At 42.4% G+C, this 6,533-nt stretch overlaps 1 protein-coding gene across 1 annotated transcript in view; it reads left to right on the forward strand.

The window, feature by feature from the left end:
• The first annotated feature begins 59 nt into the window (after positions 1-59).
• The window catches only part of LOC134459604 (probable ribonuclease ZC3H12C), a 37,911-nt gene continuing 31,437 nt past the window's right edge, over positions 60-6,533 (forward strand). The window contains exon 1 of the mRNA XM_063211954.1: positions 60-1,355. The gene's annotated coding sequence lies outside the window, so the exon portion shown is untranslated. The remainder of the gene's footprint in view (positions 1,356-6,533) is intronic.

The raw sequence follows: 6,533 nt of genomic DNA on the forward strand, positions 1-6,533 counted from the left end.
GTGTGTGTGTGTGTGTGTGTGTGTGTGTGTGTGTGTGTGTGTGTGTGTGTGTGTGTGTGTGTGTGTGTGTGTGTGTGTGTGTGTGTGTGTGTGTGTGTGTGTGTGTACACCGTATGTGTATGTCTGTCTGTGCGAAGCGTGCGTGTATAGTGTGCATCTGCGTTAAACAAGTGGCCCACCACTCACCAGAGCGCCTTATCAGTTGAGTCACCATGGGCTGAAGTACAGTGCGTCCCCTGTCTGCTCCAGTCACCTGCCAGCAACAATCAAAAGCCAGGGGTAAATGGTGCAATTTTAGATGACACAAAGGGCAGAAATGTTAACTTTTATTTTTTACTTTGTTTTATTTTATTTTTGTTACTATATTTTGTTGTTGTGTGTACCAATATGTTGGAATGCCTAGGGTTGTCAGTTGTTTGTTGTATGGAAAGAATTCATCCTTTTTTGTGTTATTGCTTAACTTTGAGTAAAACCCTCCTGGTTCCAGCATTAAATGTGCGAAATGTATTGAAAACATTTGAATGTTTTAGGAAAAAGTACTGTAGTTTTCTGACCTTTTTAAAAGGATGTAGTACTTTTGTGCCTGTTTGTTTTGTGCCGTTTAAGTTTAATTTTGTACTATTTCAAAATGGGATAAAGGACCATGACTTGCACAACTGAATTAACTGTATAAGAGTTTTGTGAGCATTCTTTCTGAAGAAAAAAAACCCCACATTTCCTTGTTATAAATTCCATTTTGCTTTGTTATAGTAAAACACTTTTAAAAGCGTCTCCTGTTCTGAACATGTTTATGTGTGTTTGTTTCAAAGCAGTATGCTATTATTTAAAAATGGATCTGGGTGGGCTTTATTTTAATTTTATTTTAAATGCTGTTAGTAAATGTAAACATACGAATTCCTGGGGCAGGGCTTTGTAACTAAAAATCGCCGCTAGTGGGAGACATGGTGCTGCTGATTTTATAGGCGTATGACTGCAATAGCCTACACCGAGTAATATTTAAAGCTACAAGCTTGCACGAAACCCTGTCCCTGTTCCCCCTTGAAAATAAATCACCACGTTTTCGTTTGAAGTTATGCTGGTCACAAAATGCATATCGTGGATCTGTCATCGTCCATATAATTATCTCACTCGCAGTGCACAGTAGGCCATAGGCTACAGGACAGGTGTGCCTCCGACGCGCTGACAGGTTATCTCTGCCAAGTGCATGTTTCGGCCTTCGGTGGCGATCTAGCAGTCAACTGCAACAGTAGGCAACTGCAAGCGGGTTTCCATCAACACGTTTCTGGGGTCCACTGGCATGTAGTACACTGAGGAAGTGAGACTCCGTGCACCAGCATCCGGGGATGCGTCCTACGGTACGTATGGAATTAATTTTATTGTTGCATTTCGGCAAAGCATGGGAATGAATGTTCATTCAGGCGACATGCCATGTGGAATGAACGTCACATTGAGTGGCGGTGGTGAAATGTTTCCATTGCGGCCATTCGCTTTTCGGAGGCTAACTTAGCCACAGCAAATTAAAATTTAAACTCTAAACAAGCCGAGAACGACTACTAGCCTATTGCAACTAAAGTGTGTGTAGAAAATGTTTTTTATCATGCATCACCTACCGAGACGTAAACACACATTGTGAATGCGCTGACATTATTATAGGATGTGGATGCTGTTGCGCTTTATTTTGGGTAGGCCCAAGTTCGTATCAATATCCCGAACGTCAGTCTACTCTCCTCCAGGGGCGGTTCTAAGGGGTGGCAGGGGGTGGCATTTGCCCCCCCAGAAATACGATTTGCCACCCAAATTAAGAGCCCTGATTGTGACCAATAGCCTTAATGCTTGACATCATTTCAGACATAGAACTTTAGGTTGCAGGGTTTCACTTTAAGGGATTCACTGTATCACATAAGTGTGTGTGTCGATTATATAGCGTTTATCATTTTCCCTTAGTGTAGGAGCATGCCCCCCTGAAATACATTTCGCCACCCCTTTGCCACCCCAAGAATAAATGTCTGGAATGGCCCCTGCTCTCCTCTGAAGAGAGAATGAAGGCATCATCTTGTAACATTGCACAGCGTGTATGGTGGCTTTACAGAATCCAACGGGTCACCGTGATAAGCTTGCTTGATGGCCTTTTTTAACCGTTGGATGCGATCTTTGGTAAACTGTTCAAAACATATCCAGTTACAAGAGGGGAGTGCACTGCACCTGTTTCGTAAAATTTTAAGTGACTTGTCTTCAGTTAGAGACACACGAAAGGGGGGTCGTGGCAATAGATAATGAGCGAGGGGATGAAACGTCTCTGGTGGGTGTGTTTGCGCGCGTGCGTTTGTGGTGAGCAGATGGCAGTTATCCAGAGAGGGTAACTGCCTTTGTGGGCCCATTGTGTGGCGGACGGTAGGGCCACACTTTCTACTTTAAATCACTGCCGTCTGCCGAGGGGCTATTGTTCTGACCTCGGTCGCTTTTTAATGATATAGTTGTGTGTGCGCAACGCAAACTGGCCCACTCGGCATCGCTGGCTTGGTGACCTACAATTCTTGTAAGCCCCTGTGTCGTTTGGAGCAGAAGAAATGGTTGCCCATTGTTTGGACTTAAACAAAAAACCTGTGATTTGCAGAATACCAAAATTCAGGTATCCCATTTAAATCACATGCCCCCAATTAACTCTTAGCCATGGGCTCCAATAAGCCAAAGAACACAGACATGGGTGTCGGTTTCTCATTCAACGTTGACATGTGCCATCAATGCTTCATACCTGTGGCTCAAATAAAAACAACTGGATTCTTTAAACTTTGGGTTCATTTCGCCCAAAAGAAATGTCAGAGACACCTTCAATCAGGTTCCTACATGCAGTTTTCATTAGTGGGGTAGGCCTAGGCTATATATGACATTTAGGATGAGACTTCCCTCTGGCTTCTGTCGAATAAAGCTCTCGCGATGACCTTTACAGGTGTGGACATGTTGGTTCATGTTAGACGTTGATGATATTTAATACCCCAGGGCATAGTGTTGGATGTATGGAAATATTTTTGAGGCTGTAAAATTTCTGAGTTTATGGTCAAAACAAAAGTGTTTTGGCTACAGGGGAAATATTTTGAGGTTTGAGGTGTATTCAAATATGGATGGATGGGTTTGTGTGTAGTGTAGTGTCTGCTTGTGACTTAATGATTTCATGGAGGACAGAGTAGAGTACGTATCATATATTAATCCAGAGGGAAATAAAGGAGCTGAGAGACAAAAAATATATGTGAAGTGAAGGACAAACGTGTGTGTGTGTATGTTGATTTTGTGTGAAATACAAGCTTGAAACTAGAACCACACTGTAGCAATGAGGCCCTTAACTCTTGATCATGACTAGGCGGCGGCGGCAAGTGGAGGATCCAGAGGGGAAATGCAATGGTGCGAGTGAGCGCGCCCATCACAAAGACGATGACGATGACTATGGAGGAAGAGCCAAAGGGCCACTGGCTGGGGTAGGCTGTTCTGGGCTGTGTTGCGCTGCGCTGGGTCGGGCTGGGCTGGTCTGTCCTGGACTGTCTGCGCGTAGCCCAACAGCTGGTCTTGTCCCACTGGGGACCGCCAGCCTTTCTTCCGCTGGCCTGCCAGGGACCTCTGTTGCCGGGCCCCTGGAGCCCTGTGCTCCCCTCTGCCTGTCCCCAGAGGCCTGCACCCCACCCACACCCCCACCCCCACCCCCACACATGGCAGCAGGTCTGTCATCCCCATCACTGCACACACACAGACACACAGAGCAAGGAAAAAAGCTGAGACAGCAGGCTGTTACTCAGGACTGTTGTCCTTCGGAAACACCCCAAAACCCTGTGTGTGTGTGTGTGTGTGTGTGTGTGTGTGTGTGTGTGTGTGTGTGTGTGTGTGTGTGTGTGTGTGTGTGTGTCAGCATTACTAAGCTACAGAGTTCGGCAGTGTCAACACCCAAATCCCTCTGTCTGCTTTCTGGGTGTCTGGAGGTACACTTGCAGAAGCCTCTCTAATCCCGTTAGCTCCAGCTCATGTGTTTCAGGTGAGAAGTGTCTCCCTATGGACAAACAGATGGGCTTGTTTATATCTCCAGTGTCCCACAACTTGGGTTGTAAATCACAGCCTCCATGACGATACGATACAGTATCAATTGCTTAAAGCAAGGATTAGATTAGTAACGATACTTTAGAATTCCTCACGATGCGATGCGATTCGATTCGATTTTTTCCAATTACTTTTCCACTTGCTAGGGCAGGGGTTCCCAGCCTTTTCCAACTTGGGGCCCACTTGAAATTGTCACTAATGTTCGGGGCCCACTTCTTGACCCAATAAACAATAAAACTCAAATGAATCAACTGCAAAGCACACAAAAATATTATTTAGATTTTTAGAAAATGATTTCAAGACCCACTGAGAATACCTTTAGGGCCCACCAGTTGGCCCCAGCCCACAGCTTGAGAATCACTGTGCTAGGGCATTGGACAGGGGCCAGCGATTAGATTATTTTCGATACTGAAGAATGTCCCGCAATATGATACAATTCGATTAAATTGTCAGCAGTAGGGTCGATGCATTGACACATTTAGATTATTATTTAAACCCCTACCCACAACAGATACAAAACGAGGCTACAGTGGCATTTTTATAGCTGTTCGAAAAGAACATATGTGTTAACAGTCATGCATTCGATTTGTCAGGTAGCAATTTCAATGAGCAGGATGGGCCGGTGGGGCACTGGCCTGCTGTTCTGCTGACGACCCGGGTTCGATTGCCAGCCCGGGTCCTTTGCCGACCCCTCCCCGTCTCTCTCCCAGTTCGCTTCCTGTCCACCTCTCACACTGTCCTATCGGTTAAAGTTGAAAAAGGCAAAACAAAAAATCTTAATAAAGCAGCATCAAGCTCCAAGACATTGTGCTGTGCTAAACATGTACATGCATACACTTTGGCTGTAGGCCTTGGCATGGGTGCGGTTTAAAGCCAAATTCAATAACTCTTAGTTTTGTACTGTATATTGCATTGCATCATGCTCTCCAAGACATTGTGCTGTGCTTTGATGATAGGACAAGGACAGCTACAGGCCATTCCTAGGTATAATGCCAAGCAGAATGTCACGTTCTCCTCAAAGTGTGTGTAAAATTTGCATTTAGGCTATATACGTAGTTGTTGATTTTATTTGTTACATTTCAAAGACTTACATTTGTCCATGTGTCGTTTCTTGACTATTTCACATAGGAATAACCACCAATAAGTAGATAGTAAAAAATGAAAACGTAGGCCTATATCTTTTTTTCAATATTAATATCCTATAACATTAGGATACACGGTAGGATTGTGGCCTTTTTGTGAATATTTACTACTTAAGTAATAAACTGATATTTACTAGTATGAAAAAAGTACAGTAAATGTTGCAGCTAAAATGTCTATTTCTGGAAATTCAAAATTGCGGACATGTATGTCATGTATGAAAAGTGTAGTTTTCCCAGTCATAATGAATACATAGACTTTCATGGTAATTTTTAGTGAAAAAAAAAAGCATTTGTGAATGGGCAGCATTAATTGTGGAAATTAACTACTAAAATATTACACAGTGCACCTTTAACATTTTCTTATTTCATAATTCATTAATAACCTTTTACTATTGTACTTGAACATGCATATCGGGAAAAGCATATTGAGTCTTTACACAGGTTGAAAATTAAGCAAAGCCAAGAACTCAGCAGTTTCTTTTGTTACGATTTCACTATGTCACACTGCAATATATCATGATTAAAAAGTGTCGTGCCCTTTCTCCTCAATCGTTGTTACTGTGAGCATATTGTGATATCGTCCTTTTATCCATTATTACATCTAATATACTATGTAATATAATTTAATAACATGTGTTGTCACTATACACACTCTAAGTTCATATAACTGTAAAAAGAAGAATTAAAACACTCATTTTAAAGAAACATAGTTTTGCAATACAACACAATAAAAAGAATGTACAGACAATAATTGAAAACATAGGCTACATAATTGTGGAATATTGTGATACACGTATATACTGGATATATATTGTTGTTTTGATCTAAAGCAATCCATATAGTGATCCCCCCCCCCTTATCACCCTGCACTAGAGGACAGTAAGAAACATATGAAAGGTAAAAGGAACTGTTTGAGCGCTTGCTTTATTTATTTTCCAAAGCCAAAGTTGAGACAGTTTAGGCACAGATGCAAGTAGCCTAGTATAAAATATGATTTATTAATCCGATTTGGCAGTTTCACACTTCATTTAGACGGATTAGGCTACACCGCAAACCGCAATCACGACTGAAAGACGCCAAGCATAAACTAAAACTATGAAATTTGAAAGAAAAATGTCTGTATACTTAAATCCTCTTAGTTCTTTTTGTTACCAAGCTTGACAAGTGTCTTGACAAGCAAAAGAACAAAAAGTTTTACCATTTTTAACAACCTTTTAACTGTTGCAGTGGGTGGGTGTGGGCGGCCGGTAGTGATCCGTTTCCATGCGTCCGCACAGCAGACTACACAGCCCGCCAATACTGTACTTACAC

Source organism: Engraulis encrasicolus, chromosome 12, assembly GCF_034702125.1.
Source record: "Engraulis encrasicolus isolate BLACKSEA-1 chromosome 12, IST_EnEncr_1.0, whole genome shotgun sequence".
NCBI classification, from domain to species: domain Eukaryota; kingdom Metazoa; phylum Chordata; class Actinopteri; order Clupeiformes; family Engraulidae; genus Engraulis; species Engraulis encrasicolus.